The sequence below is a fragment of the Eumetopias jubatus genome, unplaced genomic scaffold, assembly GCF_037043125.1.
Source record: "Eumetopias jubatus isolate StellerSeaLion01/CBP00866 unplaced genomic scaffold, mEumJub1_p1.0 scaffold_3, whole genome shotgun sequence".
Classification (NCBI taxonomy): Eukaryota; Metazoa; Chordata; class Mammalia; order Carnivora; family Otariidae; genus Eumetopias; species Eumetopias jubatus.
Genome location: NW_028274809.1, coordinates 167084449 through 167109330, shown reverse-complemented (window position 1 = coordinate 167109330; position 24882 = coordinate 167084449).

Sequence of the window (24882 nt, the reverse complement as noted above, 5' to 3'; positions counted from 1 at the left end):
AATAGGAGGCACTTCAGTTTGTGCTTATATTTTGAAAAAGTAATCAAGACATGTAAAGGCATAATTGTTTTAAAAAAAAATGGTTCAAAAAAAAGGTCAGGAGTGAAACGCAAACAAACAAAGGCACACAGAAAACAGTTAGGGGATGAATCAAGAAAATGAAAAAATAGAGGAACAGTGGATTTTTCTGGACGCACCTTCAATCTAAGTCATACTCCAAAGCCAAACTCCATCTGTCCACCTTAGTTTTCTGGAACAAAGTCCCACTCATTCAGACCCACCCATTCTCCACAAACAATTCCTTTTCCCCAGACATTGTTACCTCCCACACTTAGAGCAGCAAAACATATCACTTGGAATTTGTAATGATTCTTTATTTTGCACATCACTAAAACATTTGCCTCTTAGGCAACAGGATAATCACTTTGCTCTCTGCCAAATTATGTACTTCTATTTCTCATCCTGAAGGAAATAAAACCCAGGTTAGGAAACTTGACAGCACTTGCATCATCTCCAGGCAGTACATCCAAAATGTGTATCTGTGGACTCTAAGGGAAGGACAATATTATTAGGATTTTTTTTTAATGGAAGTCAAGAAATAAAAAAGTTTGAACATAAAACCCATTTATTTTTTTATGATTTTATTTATTTATTTATTTGACAGAGAGTGGGAGAGAGAACAAGAGAAAGCACAAGCAGGGTGAACAGCAGAGGGAGAGGGAGAAGCAGGCTCCCCACTGAACAAGGAGGCCAATGCAGGGCTCGATCCCAGGACCCTGGGATCATGTCCTGAGCAGAAAGCAGACGCTTAGCCCACTGAGCCATCCAGGCACCCCAATTCATTTAGTTTTTAATGATACTGTACTAGAACTATTTGAAGGGGTCGGGGGGAGAAAATATCTCTGTCTTTAAGAGGTGTTCTTTGGAAAAATAGATTTCTTAAAAGGATCTCAGATCTCTTTTTTTAAATATATGTTAAATGTATACCTAATAAGTATATCTAACTTTTCAGGTATAAATAAACATAAAACTTCATAATGAGTTCCTCTATGGTATTTAAAATTTAAATACCAGTACTTTTTAAATTAAGATCACTCAGTAGGCTGTAATACTGATAATAATCACATTCTTAACTTTAAATTGGAATGCCTTTTGACACAACTTGATAAGATGTTGGTCTCAATAGTCTTGTTTTTAGTGTTAACACTTTTAACATTACATGGTTAAAACACATTAAATACAATATTTTTGTTCATAACATTATATGACGAAAAAATAAAATACAGTATCTTTTTATTCATGGAATAAAAATTTCAATAAAGTAGACACACACCTCTTCTGAAAATGTAGTTAAATAACTATTTATCAAGTATTGCTATCAGTTTACTTTGTCATTAAATGTCATGGAAGAAGAACATTTTTGCAGATATCTAGAATTACATTATAAAGAGACCTGAATTTATTGCTATATGATTTTTTCAAACTAATTTTTTTCAAACAAATCCGCTTCGATTCATCAATTTTTCCAAGAGCATGTAGTTCTCATAACTTATTCCAGAGAATTGGGCAGGTCTGGGTTTGACATCTAGCACTCTTTTTGGTGTTGTTTATGATTAAAGCAAATTATATAAACAATTCTGCATATGGCAGTGGTAATCTGTAGTGCCTACTTGATAGATTACAGTAAATGCTTGACTTTGAATGTAGGTCATAGTAGCCAATCAATAAATAAAAATTTTAAAGTTTTGATTCTCTTTTCTTCTCCCTCATCACCCTCTTCTTCTTCCTCCCTCTCTCCCTATCCTTTTGGCAATCATCATCATCGTTATCCTCAACATTGTCATCATCCTCTTTGTCATTCCTTATTTATTTGCAGTATTATGAAAATAATGATATAATGATAAATGCATCTACCTGTACTTTCTAAACATGAGACATATAGGCTGCAGTTATTAGTAATCCTATTGGAACTATGCATGAGAGGAAACAAGCACCATTTCAAAATGTTTGAGATTTCTGAGGGATGGAAGGGAACAGGTGAAATCCAACTGCTCCTGGGGGATTTCCCAGGATCTATGTAAAATATAGCACACTGGATTGATAATGCACACTGTTCAGAAACAATTTTATAAGATTTTCTATATCTGGTTATCTATATGCGATTTAAATGTCAGAGAAGTTCACTATAGTTAGAAAACTCTCTTTAATAATGACCTGTCAGAGTTCTTTGTAATTTATAAGGATGCTCAGCTAATCAAGCATGAGTATACCATACTTAGAACTAATGTAAATATACAGGAACTATTAAAAAAACACACAGAAACTAAAATGATGTATCAGAATCCTGCAGCATCGTTCTATTGTTGATCAATATCTCACTAATAAACCTAAAAAATTAAGTGTGCAACCGGAAATAGCTAACTTAATAGTTTTTATTTGGACTCATCCAGATTCTCTTTTGCTATTTTCTGGACCTCCTATGTGACCAACTCTGACCCTTGATGTTCTTTGAGTGTATTATTGACAGAAAGTAAACATTCCATAAATGTCAGTGCTTATTATTGTTATTTGAACTGCTATACTTATTGATAATACATTTTTATTTTTCTATGGTTGATAAAAATTCATGTTTTAAATACAAAATGCAATTATTCTCCTAATTATTCTAATTTAAGTCCGTGTACATACTAGAAACACAAGAGGTACAACTGCTCTAGTACAAAATGTGTTTGACACAGGCATGTCTGCAATTCTTTTAGGAAATACTTTCCAGGATTGTGATAAGAATTGTTTTTCACTCACCTAGTTTTGATGGAAATAAGATTATCTTCCACATTTGGTGTTTGGTCACTGGGTCTCCAAATTTGCTGTACATTAAAATCACTGGAGTAATATTTTATTTATTTGTTTATTTTTAAAGATTTTATTTATTTATTTGGCAGAGAGAGACACAGCGAGAGAAGGAACACGGGGGGCGGGGAGTGGGAGAGGGAGAAGCAGGCTTTCCTCTGAGCAGGGAGCCCGATGCGGGGCTTGATTCCAGGACCCTGGGATCATGACCCGAGCCAAAGGCAGACACTTAACGATTGAGCTACCCAGGCGCCCCTGGAATGGTATTTAAAACTCAAAGACTTCTGATTCTGTAAGTCTAGGGTGGGGCCCATAATCACTGAACTTTAAACAATTTTTCATATAATTTTACTACATAGTAGGAGCCAAGTTATCAAAAAAACTGGCCTAAAAGTCATATATCTTTTACAAATAAGCCCTTACATACATGATATTTGTCATGCCCATATTTAAATGACCCTTTATTCCAAACATTGTCTATTTGCCCTTTGATGGTATTTGGTTATTTCACACAATTGTGATCAGATAATTATGGATTACATCTGAAATCTGATTTCTTAAGAGGTACCCTATTGCTACCTGCATGGCTATGGATTTACTGGAAAGTGTTTCCTCAAGAAAGGGCATAGATCACACAGCTAATGTTTTCTTAGATGAATTGGGAAGAATTACCTATCACAGAAATAGACATGGAAGTGGCTTAACTTCATCCCAAGAAAATTATTTTGTTCTAAGCTAGACAAAGTTACTCATATCTATAATACTGATATGATTTAAAAAAAAAAAAAGCTTGAAGCAGCAAGAACAAAATGTTTTAAGGTTTGATTTACCCTGAATGAAACCTCAACACAGTACATAAACAATCCATGTCTGTATTTAGCTTTCTGCTTAGAACTTGAGTTTCAGAAGGTTTGGGATATCAGTCTGACATGGTCAGTGGATTGGTTGCAGCATCAGGGATCAGACTTGCAATTACCTAAAGGGCTCCAGTCCCTGCCGGAGGACACTGTCAGAGTTTTAACTGGGTGGGCAGACAAGGAGAAAGATGAGACCCACATGTAGACTATCACTAGTAACTCAGCAGTATAAAACTCCTGCTCACAAGGCAGTCTCATCACTGGTCCTGAGAGAAGCTTATTTCTTTGACAACAGCCTTGGACTGAAGCAAAGAAAAGCTGTTTTCAGTTATTTGAAAACAGTATGGCCCTTTTTATTACAAGAGCTCTTTCCTTAAAACTGAGGGTTGCAGACAGCAGATTCTATCTGGCTCCAGCAAGGACACATTTCATTAGGGAGCAATGTTCTCTCTTAGCATGTTGAAGACTCCCTGGGGTAATACTTATCCTTATAGCTTGGAATCTGTGGAATGGCTTTCCTAGGCTTCTTGATATTCACTGCTCCCATGTTGTCTTACCTAGGATTATAGCAGAGGGTTTGTTTGGATGTCCAGAAGGCCTCTAGTCTATGCTTTGACACCAAGATAAGCCTAGAAAAGTATAAAACTGCCAGATAAATCACTTTGAAATACAATGATTTATTTGCATGTGCACTGTTTAGCATGACTACTACTGCTTCTACTCTCGGTACAAAACATTGCATGTCCTCTGTGCATTAGCACCTCAACGTGGACCATAGCCAGTGGGTTTTTGATGCTGCAAAGGCAATTAAATTTCCACATCAAGTTCTCCAAAATGACAAACATGTTTAGTAACAAAAGCCAAATGTATTACAAGGGGGCTTAATATGTAAAGAGGTACTTTCAACATTTAGCTTAATCCCCATCATGGCATTTTAAGAACAACCATAGAATCCTTAGTACTCTAAAAAAGACATGACTCTAGAAGAAAGTAACAAGTAGGAAAAGTTTACTGCCTACCTGTTTCTCTGACTACCTTATTTGACTATTTTTCTCTCTCTCTCTAAATTGTCTGTCTCAGGTGGGCGGATTATTACTTTCTCTTCAGAGTGTGTACATATATATGTGCATATAGGTATCATCCATATATAATTGTTTTTCACAATTATTTGCAATTTAAAAGGAGAAATGAAATTAATTTCTATGTGGCACTGGCAAAAGCATCATTCATCATTTCCAAGACTTTACAATTATAAATAATGTCCAAATTATGGCTTCTCTCATGAGTGTTAACTTACTGAATATGTCTTGATGGGAAATTAATATTCATATAATGCCACGAGGCCCTGGTTGAAAAGGACCTCAATGCAAAGTAGATTCTCTTTCATTTCCCCTCCTGTGGTACTGATTTTGATTGTGGAACAGAAGGTGTGAATTTATAACATGATGTGTGATTGAGTAACAGCTATCAGTAATTGGATGCAGCCAAGTTTGTAATGAGAACTTGAGTCATGAAAAATTTACCTGAGTTTTGTTTCACTACAAAGACCCCAAATCAGTCTAGGTTATTAAAACATCTGGCTCAAGTTTTCAGTTTTTGCCATCCTGAAAACTCTACCTCAAATAGCTATTTCTACAAGGAGAGACCACTTGATTTTTTGTTGTTTTTGTTCATGAATTTGTTATTTATTATATAGAAGCTACTAAGTAATTGCCACTGAGTACGGTTGATTTTGGTTTTTGGTTTTGTTTTGTTTTTTATTTTATTTTGTTGTGTTCTGTTGGTCACCATACAGTACACCGTTGGTTTTTGATGTAGTGTTCCATGATTCGTTGTTTTCATATAGCACCCAGTGCTCCATGCAGTACGTGCCCTCCTTAATACCCATCGCCAGGCTGGCGCATCCCTCCACCCCCCTCCCTTCTAGAACCCTCAGTTTGTGTCTCGGAATATGGTTGATTTTGAATTTCTCTCAAGGAATCTCCTCCTTTAATAGTGTTAATAAAACCATGGTATCTTGGATAATTCAATTTCAAATTATTTTCTACCTGGGGAGCTTTAGAAACTTTTTTAAAAATCTAATTTTTGAACGTAAGCATTGTTTCATTGGACAGTTTTTTTTTTCTGACTGTAGTTTTGTAAAATAAGTATTTGAAAAAGAGACTTAAGGACCAGGAAGAATTATAGTGTCTTTGCACACATTCTTTCTCAGAAATAGAATAATTACTTTTCTTAAAAAAAATGAATTTGTGGATTAGAGTTGCTTTTCTGCACAGTGATAGAGTGTTATGTTAATATGTTTTTATATTGAGATATTTGCACTTCCCTGAAACATAGACCCAGATGATTAAAATTATTTTTTCTAGTAATGAGTCTTTGTGAATAAAATATCAAGGGTTTTAAGTGTGTGTGTGTGTGTGTGTGTGTGTGTGTGTGTGTGTTAGATAGGATTTTTCTACTATTAAATTTGTTGCCATCAAATTTCAAAATATTCTTTTCTCCAATGAAGAGGGGATCTTGCCTAATGTTTCAAAACTTGTTAAAATTTGCCAAAATAAGAGACCAATTTTAGGGAGTATATGTTACTATTAAATGAAAAGTCAAGAGATCTGAATTCTTCAATGAATGCCTAAATAATACTTTTACATTTCTGCTTTATTTCTCTTTTAAAAAGGATGACTATTACCTGAGAATCAGAATCAGAGATATCAAGATAGTATAAAGCTTTCTGAAATCAGGTAAGTGTTATTGTCTCCAGCAGAGAGGAAAAGTCCAGAGTAAGGAAATACACAGAATATTAAAACTCAGGTGTCCAGACTTTTAAAGAATATTAACAAGATCACTGGGTGTGACAAACAACGAAAGTATAGCAACCTCACATTGTGTTAAAAATCGATGTTACATTCCTCAACTGATTCACCTTAATAACCCATCACACAAGTAAATAAACATACATATTCCACATGGGCTCATTATCTTTTGGCTTCTGGAACAAGAACTTTCCAAGAGTTATTTTTATGGTGAGGGTAACATTTAGATGAAAGTGCTTTCACAATATAACACTGTCCTTCCATCTCAGGACTGGAGTTACTAAGTTAATGGAAAATTGGTTCGGATAAAGACATACAAACATCCACAGAGAATATTTTAAAAGAGGTATTAAAATAATTGTCAATAAGTCATCTATATGTAAACAGTTTCCCTCATCTTATGTGGCAGTAAAAAACAAGTTTATGGGCTAAAGATAGATTTAGAACCATTGACTGAAGAGGGTGGACCACTGGCAAAATATTATGCATACAAAGTGTGACTTAAATTTAATATAATCAGATTTAGTTCTTTTCTCAAGCGCTATAATTTTACAGATAGACAACCCTCAGTGGGACCTATTTTATATAACAGTAAAATAATAGATTGGATAAGATAGGTTTAACTGCCAGGCAAAACTATCTAATTTAGCTGTAAACTGTTAGTATTAGTAAAATAAAGTTTTTAAAAAAATCAACCCTTAAGCAGTTGATAAAGACAATAGTGGTTTCTTTTTAATATGCTCTATTTTATCATTAAATAATTCAAACACACTGAAAAGTGTAAAGGAAAATAATAAACTTTATTTTGCAAAACCACTCAGATTCAGGGTACCTTAACAAATTGAACTATTTGTTCTGGATCTTTTATAATCTTTTGACTGTTGATGCCTCCCTGATTTTTCCACCCTCTCTCTTTCATTTGAGGTATTCAGGAACCTTTACTGCCTCCTTTAACGTTCTAGTCAAAAATTCAAGTGCTTTAATTTAACCCACAAGGCCATGCTTGCACTCTAATTTAATATCCATTACTCTCCTACCTGAATTCTCCTAGCCAGTCTCTGTGATTCAACTGTGTCTACTCCATGTTCACCCAGTACCCTGCAAATGCCTTTATCATAGCTACTATCCCACCAGATTTTAAGGATGTATTCACTTAACTGTATTATCTAGTTTAATACGTTTCCTTAGGGTAGAGATTACATAATTATTGGGCCAAATACACTCATGAAAAGTATAGTGCTTGCTTCACAGATATGTTCATTAAATGGACATTTCTTTTTTTTTTAAGATTTTATTTATTCATTTGAGACACAGAGATACAAAGAGAGAGAGAGAGAGAAAGCATGAGCAGGGAGAGAGGCAGAGGGAGAGGCAGGCTCCTCGCTGAACCAGGAGCCCAATGTGGGGCTCGATCCCAAGACCCTGGGATCATGACCTGAGCCGAAGGCAGATGCTTAACCATCTGAGCCACCCAGGTGGATGGACATTTCTTTATGTAAAAAAATCTGTATTAAAGCCCAAATTCCCAAAAGTGCATAGATACTTGCTAAATGAAGGTTCTGGTGTAATTAAGAACTAAACAAACACTGAATAAATGTAAGACTTGAAGAGAGTAAGAGTAGACACTCAAAGTTATTTTAAAATGAAAAGATACCAATTTTATGTTTAGTTACTATTTTATATCCCTGGCTTTAAATGGAGATTATTAAATAGCTGCTTATATAAAATTAATGTGTATAGAATTCATATAAATTTATATAAAACAAATATAAGCTGCTCATCATGTACCTGATTTGTACATTCCTAATAATAATCTATTTTCTCTCCAAAATGGAATGGTCAATTAGATGTTTTTTGAAAAGATAAAGCACCTAAATTCCCCCCCCCTTTTTTTTTGTTATACTCAGCTCACTTCTCCTTTTCCTGAATTGTGGGAATATTGTAGACACTCTGACAAGATTGTTATGGCAAGTAATGAAGTTTTAACTATAAGGCATTCAACCCAAATTTAATAAATAATTTGAGAATTCCATGCCTCAAACAAGACTAGCTTTACTATTCAAAAATGGTCTGCTTTTATGGATACTTTATTGCTTCACATGAAAAAACGAGCGGAAAAAAAAAAAAACCCAGATACATTCTAGGAACTAATTTTTTCTAACTTGTGCTTCAGTGCTTTAAAAGAAAGAAAGAAATATATACGGGAACAGCTGTTACTGCTAGATCGAGGTACTAAATAGCTGGCCTAGTAGGTTCTAATTATTGATAGTTTACCACAGCACTAGCGTTAGCTTCTGCAAAAACGTTCGCAGAATTGACAGCAGGAACACACATGATTTATTCATTAAGAATGATCTATAGCTTCCTGCATTTTAAGCTCCAGGCACAAACACTGTGCAATGCCATGTCATTCAGCAAGAACTGGTCTGAGACAGGAAGCACTTTAGCATGTTTACAGAAATATCTTTTAAAACAGACTTAACTATCAGACAACCCCCTTGTAAAGCCCTCGCCCTAAGAAACTTGGGTAAAAGATTATCACTCCACACTCACAAAAATCAATTTTGAAGACTGACAGTTGTTCCAGACTGAAGTTGGATTTCCTTTTTTTCATTGAATTGAATTTCCTGTAGACTGTGAATATGCTAACATTCACCAGGTGCTTTTTCCTGACTCTAGTGATTTTTTTTTAAAAGCCATTAAAAATCTCCCTTATGTTTTTATCAGGTATCCTATGTATACAATGGAGAAGACTGTGATTGATAGTTGTTTAAGAAACCAACAATTGGTGAAAGGCAAGCCTGCCAGTTTATATATATACAGTAATAATGATAACATTAATAATAATATTAAGGAACAGTTGAGGGCATAGTGAAAGCCAGGCATCTGCTCAGCACTTTACATGCATTACCCATTTAATCCTCGCCTGAAACTCTCTAAAATAAGTGTTATCTCCAGTTACCAAAGCTCCCACCAAGGCTAATATATGTTGAGTATCTGGCCCGAAGTGACAGAAATTTCAAGGGCAGTAATCGACAACAAACTCTGAGACCAAGACCTGAGTTCCCAATCACTATGTAAATTTACATTCTTAGTTTTAGTATTCCTCTCATTCCATGAGGAAATAACACATGAACCCATCACCCAAACAAGAGAGATCATTTCGATGTGGATGATTTCCAGATTTGTCTCCAAATTTTAGCACTTTCTTAAGCTGCTGATCTTTCCCAATGCCTAAAACTGCTCAGACCGCACTGATACCCTTTTATACCAACACAGCCCCCACCTTCATCTACTCCCATGTGCTTCATCTTTTCTCTGAACAAATTCAGACTTCAAACAAAACTTATCTTTAATCATCCTCAAACCTCAGATCGAATTCTTTCTTTGATCTGAGCAGCCACCATCTCGAGAATGGAGGAGATGCAGCAGTGGAAGTGGCAAAGGATGGCTTCGGCAGTCACAATGAAAGCAGAATCGGGGGCCTCTGTCGCCTTTCTCGGTTCTCACTCACAGTTGTGCTCCTCTCCCAAATCCCAGTGTCTCCCAACACGTAGGTGCTTGCACTCTGGTGTCTCATCCTTCTTTCCTCGTATAATATGCTCTTGGCGAAAGATCTGAAAACAAGCAAATGAACGAACCAACAACAGTACAGTCTCCTGCTCACATTTACTTCTAGTCCTTTCCTTCTGTATTTGAATTGTAAGAAAGGACTAAAAATATGCATCAAATGATAGATTTTTATTTATCACAATGCCGATGGGTAGAGGTTTCACTGAGCAAAGGGCCCTTTGCTTATCTTACTTTACACTCGTGACACATTTGTAGATACTTCCTCTTTAGCACATTCTCAACAGAAGACTGAAGCAAGACTAGAAGAGAGATCGAGATGGGAGAAATCTCCAAGAGTTCTCTTTGTATTGCGTCTCGTACGCAGTGATGATGGATGTCCTCTGAACAATAACTGAAAGAGACCCTACTAGGTTAAAAATGATGCTCCTTGAGAGTCTCCAAGTGGATGAATGGATTTTAAGTGGTTGGAGAAGAGGCAAATCAAAAAACAAATTGGATTTTAAAATCACTGAGCACTAGAAGTGTTAAAGAGGCTGGGGGTACAAATGTACATAATATGACTTACTAAATTTAGAATTTTAATATTATCATGCCTCAGCTCCTGAGCGTTTCTAGAGAAATTCTCCCAAATGTACAGATTTGTCTGATCATAAATGTGTGGTTGTCTACTCATTTGGGGCTTTAGTGCTTCTTAATAATCTTTGATTTTTCCTTAAGCAGTTTTCTTTCCGTCTTCCTCAAAAATTATTTCAAACTTTAAAATTTTCGTACAGGCTTTTCCTTCTCCCATTCCCGCTCAACGCTCTTTGTAAATGTATTGGGAAAGTTTTCAGCTTTAAGTGATGGAAAGATGATGTTTGGGAAAGAAATCTCTATGAAGTCACCTGGAAACACTTCACACAATGCGTACAACCCTTTATATTTATATTCATTAAAAAAAGACAACTGGGCATAGTGGCAAGACTGAAAATGAAGGGACTTGGTAAAATTTGACTCTACCTCTCATATTTAGTTACTGAGAAATTTTAGAAACTGTTCAATTTTCCTTAGTATAGGTTTTTAACATCTTCTTTCAACTCAATTCTTTTAGAACTGATAAACGGTTACACAAAATTTAGTACCTGATGATATACTATCAGATAGTATTCTCTGCTTATTGTCGGTATGTAAACTTCACTCCTCAGTGAGATTGCAACCTTTTGTATGTTTCTCAGAGTAGCTGGCATAGTGTTAATAAGCAGGTGGTGGTCAGGACTGACTTAAGAAATCTGTCTTTAGGGGCGCCTGGGTGGCGCAGTCAGTTGAGTGACCGACCGCCTCTTGGTTTCAGCTCAGGTCCTGATCTTAGGGTCTTGAGATCAGGTCAGAATCTGCTTGAGATTGTCTCTCCCTCTTCCTCTGCCCCTCCTGCTCGTGCTCTATCTCCCTAAAATAAATAATCTTAAAAAAGAAAGAAATCTGCCTTTATCTTAGCTTTATTTCTATCATAATGTTAGCTGATAATCCAATATGTAATAATAACTCTGTTGCTTAGATTTATGAGGGTAGAATTTCTGAAACAAAACCAAGCTTTTTTGCATAAGTTGAAGGATTTGCCCTCTGAGTTTCATGAATATCCTGTGACTTTAACGCTGTATATTAACTGGTCTTTTTAAAATATAATATTATCTATTTGGATTACTGACTGCATTACACACATATATATATAGTATTACAAAATATAAAAACGTTTGCTATGTTTAATTTCTACAATTCCAAGGAAAATTTCCTCTAAAGAATTCTACTTTTTTACTTTAAATATTAATTTAATTTCAAAGCCTAGAAACATGTAGATCATGATCAATACATGAGGAATATAAGAAGTCTGAAGCATGATAAAAACTGCACAGTAGATTTATATATTCATTTTTGTGGTTTATGGGTAGTTTATTATCTACTTTTTACTAACCTCAAAAGAAAACTGTGTCTTTAAGAAATATCAACTTTTTATATTAAATCAGAACAATAAACAACTCATGGAGATAAAGATAACTTCATTAATGATGATCGGAAGCTGGCTCGGATATAAGTAACTTCAGAGTCTTATCTTTTGTTTTTAGTCTCAACTTCAAAAGAGTAATGAGAATCAGCTTTTCCTTCTCCTGCTCCCTCTCAAGGCTCTTTGTAAATGTACTGGGGAAGTTTTAGGCACTATGTAATGCTAAGATGATGCTGGGAAAGAAATATATTACTATATTTTTAAACAGTATGTATTTCCATTATGTTCTCTTGACAGTACTAAATAATTACCAGAAAAAGAAAGCCATGACCAGAGTCACTGTTCAGCAATTAAAAATACAAATATGGGTTTGTGATTTTCTGTTGCTGTGATACATGTTTTAATCACAAGAATAAAGGGTACGAATACCCAGAACTTTATTTATTAACTGTTGAGTATTAAGTGTGAAATATTTGTTTCACAATATTGAGTGTGAACCGATTTGTATGCCTTTGAGGATATAACCTAGAAGCCAAAAGTGTAATAAAATCAGGTGGATGTAATATTAACAGAAGAATATTTTTGCTGAAATACAGTTAATATAGAATGAAACTGTAAAGATGAGTTCTATGAGAGGGTTAAGCTTACTTTTTTTTCTCCTTCTCTTTTCTCTTTATTGTTTCTTCATCTCCTGTCTTCAATTTCTGAGACTCCTTCTTACTCTAAAGATGTAGGAATGATCTGTGGGCTAGGGAAGAGTAGCACCTACCCTTCCTTCAGATTCTAGTTCTTAGTCCCGTTTATTTTATAATAAACTCTCCCTCTTCACTCGGCAACCCATGCCTCCCCCTCTGCTCATGCCATCCAAATACCTCATACCTGCACACCTCCACCCCCCTCTTCCTCTGCTTGTCCATGTACAGCTCTTCTTCTTCATTAGATATCTCTAGATACTTGCGAAAACATGGTGAATTCAGGAAGCAGGAAGATGTTTGGCTTGATTTTGAGGGTATTTAAAGTGATGTTAATGCTAAAGATGTAGGTAGGAACCATGTCAAAAACCATTTGGATTGCTAAATCAACAAATTTGGTTTTATTATGAAAGTCATGGAGTGGGTAAAGGACTTTGAGCAAGGACATATTATATTCTTACTTGTGTTTTAGAAAAATCACTCTAACTGAAAATAAAGGATACATTGGAAGCAAGAAAGACTGGAGTCAGAGAAAATATTTTATCTCTTTGAATAATTATACATGGATATACAAAAAAAACTGTAGGTATTTTAATGGGATAGATTACATCTTATATATAAGGATTTTATTGCCAAGTGACTTGTAAGTATACTCATAAGGATACTAAAGTGTGATGATCTACATAAATTTTATTACATCTTAAAGTGGAGAGAAACTAAAATGTTGTGGGTCTTATAACAATTAATTCAATAACTTTCCTTCTTAAACACACATATACACACATATCCTGTTACACTGAAATTGGCAAAAGCACAATTTGTTAAACTTTAAAAGGACAAATAAATGTATTAAGCGTTCATGTTATTATAATGTAATTGCTTATTGCCTAGGAGGCACTATGTGCTGATACAGACTTCCAGTAGAGAACATTTTGTAAGATTTCTTTAGCCCAAAGGCTATAGTTGGCATTGTATCTAAGTTACTTTCCTCCAATAGCCTTCATGACTACATTTAGGTTCTCAAAGATCTTAGTCTTATTTGTCTACAAGAAACATAGCTCAATGTTTTAACTACCAAAATTAGCATAAAGAATTCAGTAAATTAGAGAAACGGTTAGTGACGGGTATTAAAAGAATAAATTTTCTTTTGTCTGAAAATCAGTAAAGGAGTATACCACACACCTATCTATGCATACATAAACCTCATATGCCTGGGTATTTTGTGTGTATATAGAGAATTGTTATTTCATACATAACAATTGTGGAATCTGAGACAAATATCTAAACAGAACCAATGGTAGTTTTATAACCCGTTTTTTGATAAAGTTGGCCAAGATTTTACAGATTTGAGTTAGTCCAGTCAAAGTGAGTGGCAACATCGCTGCAGAACTGGGTGGAGTCTAGAAAGCCTAAGAGCCGGCCTCACAGTTGGTGCATGTTGAAGAAAACACCCACAGAGGGCGCCTGGGTGGCTCAGTCAGTTAAGTGTCTGCCTTTGGCTCAGGTCATGATCCCAGAGTCCTGGGATCAAGTCCTGCAGGGTAGGGTAGCGGGCTCCTTGCTCAGCCGGAAGTCTGCTTCTCCCTCTGCCCCTCCCGCTCCCCCTGCTCGTGCTCTCTCTCTCTCTCTCAAATAAATTTATAAAATCTTTAAAACAAACAAAAAATCACCCACAGAACTAGGGCCGAGAAGAACATTTGATTTTGAGGTCAGGCACATTCAGGTTCAAATTCCAGTTTGACCACTTACTATTGAGTAACCTTGAGCAAGCTTCCTGGCCTTTCTTGAACCCTTCTTCCTTATTTGTAAATTGAGATAATAGTTTTAACCCTAAAAAATTGTTGTCAAGATAGAATGAGGCAACACATGCATTACATCTAGCAGAGTCTAAAAGCAGTTGTTGTAATAAAAAAATAGCTTTCACATAGTTGCAAACTGAACTGTCAAAAAAAAAAAAAAAAAGAGAGAGCGAGAGAGAGAAACACACAAACACAAATGCCTTTCACAGCACCAAACAGTTAAACTGTGATTATTTCTGGAGGAGAAGTTGAAAAAATTAATGAAAAAAGGAAGACTTAGGTACATTAACTAATAAAAGTATCCTCAGTAGGTGGTTAGAATTTTAATATGTAAAACTGATGGAAAAGGGAATTTCAGACAGAGAAAACAGTAGAAAAAAGTGCTAGAATATTTGGATGTTTCAATATGGGTAAGTGGTACTGTTTGACCAAAGTGGGTTTAGGTCTGGTCATAAAGAATCTTGACAACCACACCAGGAAGTATAATTTGATTCCTGATGCACTGAAGAGAAACTGACATGTTTTGAACAAGTAAATATCATTAAATAAAATTTCTTCCTTTACCAAGGTTTATGTCTCCCTATTTCAATTTTTAAAGCTAACAATCTTATTAATTTTAAAGTTAATGATCCTCAATTTTCTCCTTAAATGTGTAAATTAGAAATCATATATATTAACAATTATCACAAATCCTTTATAGCATTACAAAATGTTTGTAAAAAGTATTTTTGTACACTTAGCAATGCTATTTTAAGAATTTTGCCATAAGCATTCTGATATTGAGAACTAGCAGTCATAACATATTTTTAAGTGCTTTGTAAAGAAAAATCTTCCCATATTTGAGGATGTGATCGTCCCAGAGCCCCCCAAATTTCTCTGAACTCGTGATGAACCATTCTTCCTCTCCCCTCCCTGGAGAGGCCTTGTAGGTTCTTTCGGAACAGACAAAACTTTCTTGCTACTGCATAATAAACAGGCTGATCCCCCCATCCAGTAAACATTCTTTGGAAAGAAAACAGCTGGTGTATGAAAGAGACGCTTGCTCACACATTTCAAGATAACTTCCGATTAGATTTATCCTTAGATTATTCCAACCCACAATGTTTCTGTCTTGAATATAAAACATATTGAGTGTTTCAGGAAGAAATATTTGTTTCTGAATACCAGGCTCTGTGTTCAGCCTAGCAGAAAGGTCTCTTATCTCTTTGGGCTCCCACAGGCTTGTGGAATAAAAGTGAGTTGTGCATCGTTAGTTTGCTGTGGTCTCTGAAACCATATCAAACTGCCTGTGTCATGCTCTTCATTCAACAGATGGAAAATATTGCCTTACAGCTCAGTGCCAGGAAGAGAGGCTCATTGGGAGAGGTGAATAGGAGCCCAGAGAGGCATACAGGTCATGTGCATTCCAGGGAGGGGTTAACGGTCAAGGGAAGTCGAAGTTCACTGAGGCAAGACAGAGAGAAATGGCCAAGCTGCTTTTGTGATTGATGATCAGTAGAATGTGAAGGAAGAAGAGAAAGTAAGCACAAAAAGACATTTTAGTGTGGAACACAAGCCTTAATAGTAACTATCACAACCAACTCTGATGATGATTTATAGTGTGGCTCTGAGGCAAATCCACCCATCTGGAGTTGTTAATAATATGCAAACAAGGAAAAAAAAATCTCAAAAAAAAAAAAGAGTACATTACAACCGCAAAAGTTCTTTTGGTATGTTGCTTCTTCTTTCAGTATTTTCTGTCCTCACTTAATATCTAAAGTCATCCATCTAGATACAATTGCCCTGTGTCATGGGGAATTGCAGTTATAATCATGATTCCCCCCAAGCAGAATCATCTGTCCACTTCTCATTAACTCCCACATTTATTGGGCTTGTATCTCTTTCTGAAGCTACCCTTCGATGTGGCTGCTTTTGTATTTTCTGAATTTACTTTCCTCCCTTAGTACCGCATGTTATATCAGCCCTCCCCAAAACTGTATTGAGAAGTGCAGACCTGATGAAGCGATTCTCTTGATAGCTTACAAATCCAGATGATGGCAGTCAATGAACAAACTCCACTCCACTGAGGGGAAAACTACAGGCTTTGCACAGGCAGAAGAAACTGTAATTTACTCAGTTCATGAAGATGCCTTCCTGTTTCTATGTGGCCTTCATATTAAAGCATGCATAGACCATTTTCAGGGCAGAGTGCAGGACAGGTAGCATCAAATTCAAGTGGTTGCCTGAGATTCCTGAGTATTAGGGAATAACTCTCAGAACACAGACATATTTTCTTTTGGTAAAATGGCTTTGTCTACCTCGAAGCCCTTTTGTAACAAGGTAGAAGGTAGATGGATGATGATTAGATAATGATGATACATAAGTAACAGGATATCTTTTCCCTCATAATGCTGTAAGTTAACATTTAGTAAGTGCTTACTCTGTATAAGATACTTTAGATTTCTATTTACCTCTCCTCATCTCTATTGAATTCTACAAAGCAGGCTCCATTCTTGGCTATGTGTTTTTTGATATGGAAATGGAGACACAGTTTCAAAGTCACATGGTCACTATATGAAAGAGCCAGTGGATCCATTCAAGCAAAGGTCAAAAGCCCATGCCCTCAAATGCTCTGCCGGGCAGCTGTCATCGGGGGAAAGAGCTCAAATTGTGAACTTAAAGCCAATCACAGGGGCGCTCAGGTGGCTCAGGTCATGGTCCCCGGGTCCCGGGATCGAGCTCCTCATCGGGCTCCCTGCTCAGCGGGGAGTCTGCTTCACACTCTCCCTCTGCCCCTCACCCTCTGCTTGTGCTCTGTCTCTCGCTTTCTCTCTCTCTCAAATAAATAACTAAAATGTTGGGGCACCTGGGTGGCTCAGTCATTAAGCGCCTGCCTTTGGCTCAGGTTATGATCCCATGGTCCTGGGATTGAGCCCCGCATCAGGCTCCCTGATCAGCAGGAAGCCTGCTTCTCCCTCTCCCACTCCCTCTGCTTGTGTTCCCTCTCTCGCTGTGTCTCTCTGTGTCAAATAAATAAATAAAATCTTTTAAAAAAAATAAAGCCAATCACATTGAAAGCTTGTGAAATGGGGCAAGAAGAACCTTTCCCCACTTCCAACATGAAGAGTACATATTGTTGTGCCCCTCCAGTGCTCAGAAGCTCAATACAATTGTTATTTACAACCTGTGGCACTACTACTGGGACAGAAGAACATCGCACCTGTTGGTAGAGCTGCTCAAATTACTCTCCTCTGGTTGACACACCCCTGCAATAACCACCCAATTCCAACTACCCAGCTTTGTCTCTCCTCTTCGACATTAATAGTCTTCTACTTTCTTGTGATTTGTTAGTTGCTCACTTGCAATAATTCACCTCATCATAATCAGTGTAAACATTTAATCTTTCATAATAAGATCTTTCAGTCAAACTCTGAAAAGTTTATATAGAAACACCAGAGAATATTTACAAGACTGGTCCAATGTTGTAGTCACTAATCATCTTATTTTAGATTTGAAGACAATTTAAAATATATTCATAACTAGAATTCTTAAAAATATTTGAATTTGTCTTTGGTACACTCACTTATTAATATATTCTACCATTAGGGTAAAAACTGCACATAAGCAGTTTACTGGCACTTTTTTTTTTTTACAGCAACCACTGACAAAATAAAGGAGCATGGTGATTGTCATGGTTGCAAGGAAGGGTCTCCATTGCATTCCTTCAAGTAACAGATGATTTTGCATCAGAATCTGTATGGAGAGAAGGAAAACAATATTCACCAACATGGGACCAGGTCTCACAGAAACTCAAAGCTATAGAACCATGATACATGGAAAAAAATAAACAAAACAAAGTAGAAGGATTAAATCAGGATTTAAGGTGTCTTCACCTTAGCTGAAGAACTTTTCTTACTACCAAGAGCAGGGATACACTAAGGCCAACCGTTTTACCAATGGCAGGTTGTCTCTGCCTTAATCTTGTTTCTGCTTCTGTGCCTGAATGTCACACTGCAACTCAGATGTAAATTCCTTTACTCTTTCGGTATGTCTATCTAACTCCAGGCTATTTTCATATTTTACAAGTAGATACCTTCTTTGGCTTTGTGTTATAGATTTAAAAACTATATGTATTATAAACTCGTATCTTTCTGAAATAAAATGGATCTTACTTTCTGACAAGCAACAGGAGACAATTGGCTTTTTAAAATGCATTTAGGAGGTAACAATTCAGCCGGAGGTAGACAACCACGGGAAAGCTGATTCAGAGCTTTGACCACATGTTGGCCCTTGCTTGCTGTTATTGTAATTCTCTCAGTTTTTCTCAGCTCTTCAAAGTGTGCAGTCTTTCACAACAACCTATGAAGCAGAAAAAAGAAAAGGTCACTTAAGAGTTAAGTTCAGTGAGTGTTATTTCAGAATATTACATAGGAACAACAATAATCAATATGCTTCCTACTTAGGCAGATTTTATTTTCTTAGCTTAATTTTGAAAAGGAATCCCATGCCTGGAGAGCTGATTTATGAAAGGGCATCAAATTTCAAATCTCTTTCATTCATTCACAGGAAACTTCCTTATTAGAAAATAGTTAATCAAGTCATGAGTTAGATAAAAACTATTCCCTATGTTTTCTTAGAAATATTTAACCTGGGAGCATCTGGATGGTGCAGTCGGTTAAGCATCTGATTCTTGGTTTCAGCTCAGGTCGTGATGTCAGGGTTGTGAGATCGAGCCACGTGTTGGGCTCTGTGCTGAGTCCAGAGTCTGCTTGCGTTTCTCTCTCTCCCTCTCCCTCTGCCCCTCGCCCATCCTTCTCTCTAAAATAAATAAAATATAACCTGAAGATCATTACTGTTTCTTTAAATCAGTTTTAACATTAACTTTCAAGTTTTGGAAAAAAGTCTCCTTCTGCTTAGATGTCTGGAAGCAGGAATGTGGGTGAAGCAGGAGAGAAATTCCATGATGTGAAAATAGCCAAATATTCCACCTACTAACATTATTCCTTATACTTACTTTTTGGCTGAGAATACCTAAACATCTAATATTGAACTCTATTTGCTATCCCCTTAAAGAATACAATTGTGAGATTGAAATGGGATAGTAATTCTGCTTGTCAAAATTTGTTGCCTGGATCCCACATGTATAATACTGGATCTATTCTTTTTTTCAGAAGAAAGGGAATCAGGCTTTGTAGTCTAATGGAGGAAAATAATAAGCATAAAGGAAATAAACCGTAATATGAAAAATAGAGCAAATTCACATTAAGCGTCAATACATAAGCATTAATATGTATTATTGATGAAAAATGATCAGATGTTTTCAGGGCAGAACTTACCATGAGATAAGCTTCTCTCATGAGCAATCCTTTCCTGACTTCCTTTCGATAGACTGTACCTCCCCACACATTCAAACACAAAGGAGCACATGCGCGCGCGCGCGCACACACACACACCTCTGTGCTTAACTATGATTTCCCTCTCCCTGCTCATTTCTGTTTCAAATTGCTTCACTTAGAAAGAGAATTTTCCAACTAGGTAAGTTTAAAATATAAATCATTTGAGGAAAGAAATTAATATATAAATTCATAGTCATTGTAGTGGTGAAGAAGAAATTTTTAAATTTATGGAGAAATTATTTGTAATCTCAAAGGAATGTCAGTTGATTCTTTTACATTCTGTTGTATATTGTAGCCGGACTTTACCTACAATTTTTGACAGAACAGATGGAAGTCTGAAGAAGTGGAGGAAAGTGAGACTGGGGAACTAAGCTATACTCAGAGAGATTAGACATACTTAATAACATTTTCAGAAGAAAATAAGAACAAGCTCAACAATGATTCAGCCATTTTTGTTTTGTTTGTTTTGCTTTTACTTCTCATACTCCTACCTTTGCCCTCACATAATGCTTTTTCTATAGTGTCTCCATTCTCTTTACCCCTTGGGAATACACACACACATGTAATATATATGTACATATAATATATAGGTATGTGTGTATGTGTGTGTGTGTGTATACAAGGGTGTGCATGTGTACATATAAAATTAGGCTAAAAATAAAATCAGCTTGAAAATCTAAAAATAGATGCCACATCTATGTTTCCAAGCACAGTATTATTAGCATGTGTTTTTACACTGATGATATCCCTTTACTTGCCTGCTACTAATCCTTTCTGAATTTTTTAAAGACAAAAACCTTGTGTGTGTTATTTGTGTGTGTGCATAAATAGAAATCTAAAAAAGCAAATCAGTATCTATGTATGAATAATTATTGAAACTCATGTGGAATTTAAGAAACAAAATAAACAGTCGGGGGGAACAAAGAGAGAGGCAAACCAAGAAACAGACTCTTAACTGTAGAGAACAAAATGATGGTTACCGGAGGGGAGGTGGGTGGGAGGATGGGTTAAATGGGTGACGGGGATTAAGGAGGGCACTGTTGTAATGAGCACAGGGTGATGTATGGAAGTGTTGAATCACTAAATCGTACACCTGAAACTAATATTACACTATATGTTAGCTACCTGGAATTTAAATAAAAACTTAAAAAATAGGAAAGAAATAATAGCTAACAACTAGAACTTTTCATCTACAATAAAGATGGTGAGCACTAGAATTAATTACTATAAATTAGAAACTATGGGCACCAAGACTATTACTTACTTTCCTCTGTCTCTTGATCTAAAAAAATCAGCAGAGAAATAGCCTCAAAGAAAACTATAGAATCGGAGGGGAATGAGGGGTAAAACTCTGCACTAACAAATCAGTAGCAAGACCCACTGCTGTGTTTTATATGGTGCTGAGTGGTTCATTCACATTCTAAATCTCTAGGTACCCCTCTTCCTTCTGCCAATCTGTTTGCATAGAACAGCATGAATAGGTTCTGGTATACAAAACTGATATTGATGATAGACTCAATACATCTCACCTCTGCTAAAGGTGATTTTAAAAAGTAAGTGATTTAGGCACAGTTTCTCCAAGACTTGCCCATATTCTGTGTTAAAATTAGAGTAATCTAGGATTACTGTAAAGCTATATAAAGCCTATGTGACAAAAGCATTGCCTTCTGAGAGAAAAAGCAGACAATAACCAATATAAAATGAAAGCATTAGAGGCAGAGGTGGCTCTTACCACTTCTGATGAAAAGGAGATTACACATGGTAAAATTTTGAAAACAATAATTAATCTGTAAGAGTACAAGCAAACATTGTTTAATTTAAAAAATGAATGGCTTGAGTTTTCAGTCACATTCTTCCTTGTATAAACATAATCAGCATTATCTCTGATGTCAAAGAACAATAGCAATGATATTATAGCAAACCTAGCAGGATTCAGAAAAATTAATTAATAAAAATTCTTTTTAAAATGGTTTTTAGATCTAAGAGTCACTGCTAAAGAAAATAATATTGCTGGTGATACAAAACTAGGAAGAAAGACAAATTATTTGATAAAACATCAAGATAAAAGTAGAAATTAAGGGAAGTGTTACTATTAAATCAACAAGATATAAAATATTGGCATATTAGATCATATCCATATTATTAAGAGCATTCTTTCACTATCTTTAAGGGGACGGGGGAGGGACAAGAGAGAGAGAGAAAGATCTTAAGCAGGCTCTATGCCTGCTTGGAGCCCAGTGAGGGGCTCGATCTCACAACCTTGAGATCATGACTTGAGCCAAAATCAAGAGTCGGATGCTTAAGTGACTGAGCCAGTCAAGTGCCCCAAAGCCATGCTTTCTTTTTTTATGCTATTATATGGCACATTGTTTAGATCAGTGTTTCCCAAAGTGTGATCTCCAAACCAACAGCATCAGCATCCTTTGGGAATTTGTTAGAAATGCCAGCTCCTAGAGCCCACCCAGACCCATTGGGGGGTGGGGCCCCACAATCTGTATTTTGAGAAGCCCTCAGGTGATCCTCACTCAATGATAATTTAATCCATTGGTTTACATAAAGGCACAAAAGAAATTAAATTATTTTCAAATTGTAAAAGAATACTAAAAAGGGGAAGGTATATTACAACAAAAACTAATTTTGTAAGCATATTTTCCCAAAGAGTTCAAATAAGAATAAAGAGATACTGTGTTAAATAAAAACATATTCTTGAAACTAATATTACACTATATGTTAACTAACTAGAATTGAAATAAAAATTTGAGACCTTAGAAAAAGGACATGAACTTTTCCAAACTGTATAATTGAAACATGAAAGAGTAAACATAGGGGCGTCTGGGTGGCCCAGCCGGTTAAACATCTGCCTTAGGCTTAGGTCATGATCCCAGCATCCTGGGATCAAGCCCCACATCGGGCTCCCTACTCAGCGGGGAGTCTGCTTCTCCCTCTGCCTGCCTGTCTGCCTACTTGTGATCTCTATCTCTCTCTCTGTCAAATAAATAAATAAAATCTGAAAAAAAGGAAAAAAAGAAAAAGTAAACATAAATCATACAATTAATTGCATGCTGTCAAAAAATAAGCTAAATTTCCTATATAAGAAAAGATTAAAAATATTAAAGAAAACCCTTTATGTTGATCACTGTCCCACTTTTAATTTCCATGTTTGCTAAATTTGAGGGGAGGTGTAACAATGACATAAAGAATGTCAAGATAAAAATTATGTGGTAAATAAGGGACCACTTACAACTTTGGTATCAGTTGGAAAAATCAATTATTTGCTATTCTCCATATGGTTATAGCATTATCTGGTTATTCTTACATGATGGTAACTGTTGCTAAACAGTACATATCACCAAGATATGTACAAGAAGTGTAAAATATTCCAATTTTTGCCAATTTGATATCAATTATGTTTAAAATAAATCATAAAAGTATCAATTTTAGAAAATAAAAATGCTGCCTCAATTTCAGGACATTTTGCAATATGTATAGAGCACTTTTCCAAACATTACCATACATTATTGCTTTGGTAACATGCACAGATAATTTGTCAAAATATGTCTTTATAACAGATCAATTTTATAGAGACACTGAACTCTAAAGTGCTGAATATCAGTAAAATAATTTACAGAGATTAGTGAAAAATGACACTGCATCTAAGAAAAAAAATGTGGCAAATATGAAAAAATGGGTAAAAGGTAATGCTATGCCTCAGGGATGATCAGGTCTGGATGTAACTGTTGCTTTTTTTCTGTTCTTTTTTTTTTTTCCTACTCTTCATATTGGATGACCTGCAATTACACTCAGGGATATTGTCCAGAGTATAATTTTTTGACAATGGGAAAAATTATTGTAACCATATTACCAATCTTATGTGACCTACATCCTTCATAAGGAGAATTCTGAATGAAGCTTTAATGCTTATGAATACTTTTAGTTCCATGGCCTATTTGTTATCCCTAGGAGGTGGGTATTTAATCTGTCAAACATTTGTAAAACACCAAAAGCAGTATGGCCTTTGACCTGAGTCACTAAAATTGTACCCCATTCTAGTGACTTTTTGATTTCACCCAGCAGGTCTCATACATTTGTACTGTGCCTTATGAAGCATTTAGGCAGAGTATGATCTTTGACTTCTGGCCACCTGTGTCCCATACTTTTTGTGTGAAAGAAATAAATGACAGGCTTGGAGATTAAGTCCAGCTCTCCTTTTTTATTCAGGTGTATTGCCAGCTGAGTTGAATGACCCATGGGTGCCTTAATTTATAATATTTTTTTTACTGTTATAACTTGTAGCAATGCATGTGTTACTGACAAATTATCTTAACATTCTGTGTAACAAATGGGTTCTAGTCTTTGGTAAGCAGGTATATCAGTCCAATAAAAAAAATCCAACATTGCATGTACACATACGTATATATCCTTAATTACTGCATGTGTTTTCCATATTAATGTCATCATCATTGTTTTTAAATCCAGGATCTTTGACATTTTGAAATGCTTTCCATGAGCTTACGAGAGAGTTATATATATTACTATTCCAGAACCTATCCTGGGGATAAAATTTGGAGATTGTGTTGTTAGCAAGTTTCATTTTAACAGTTCTGAAAAGTTCTATGAGAATCAACAAAAAAAGGACCTCACTAATAAAGCATAAAATCTAAATTGCTCTTTAGTTTCCTGTCACTTTAACCCACTCCTTCAAGAGATAATTATGGAATCTCTACTGCATATCCAGAACTGTGCATCAAGTCATAAACCTTAATCACATAGATAATGTGCTCCAGTATTTGGTTATCCAAGTTGAGTGAATCTGCTCACTAATTACTTGGTTTTAAGTCTCTCAATTACGTTAGACAACAGACTGTTCTACTTTGGCAAAATTCTAAACAGTGTTTAAGCAGGCACTGTGGAAAATAGAAAGATGGGTTTCTTCTCCTAAGAGTCTGAT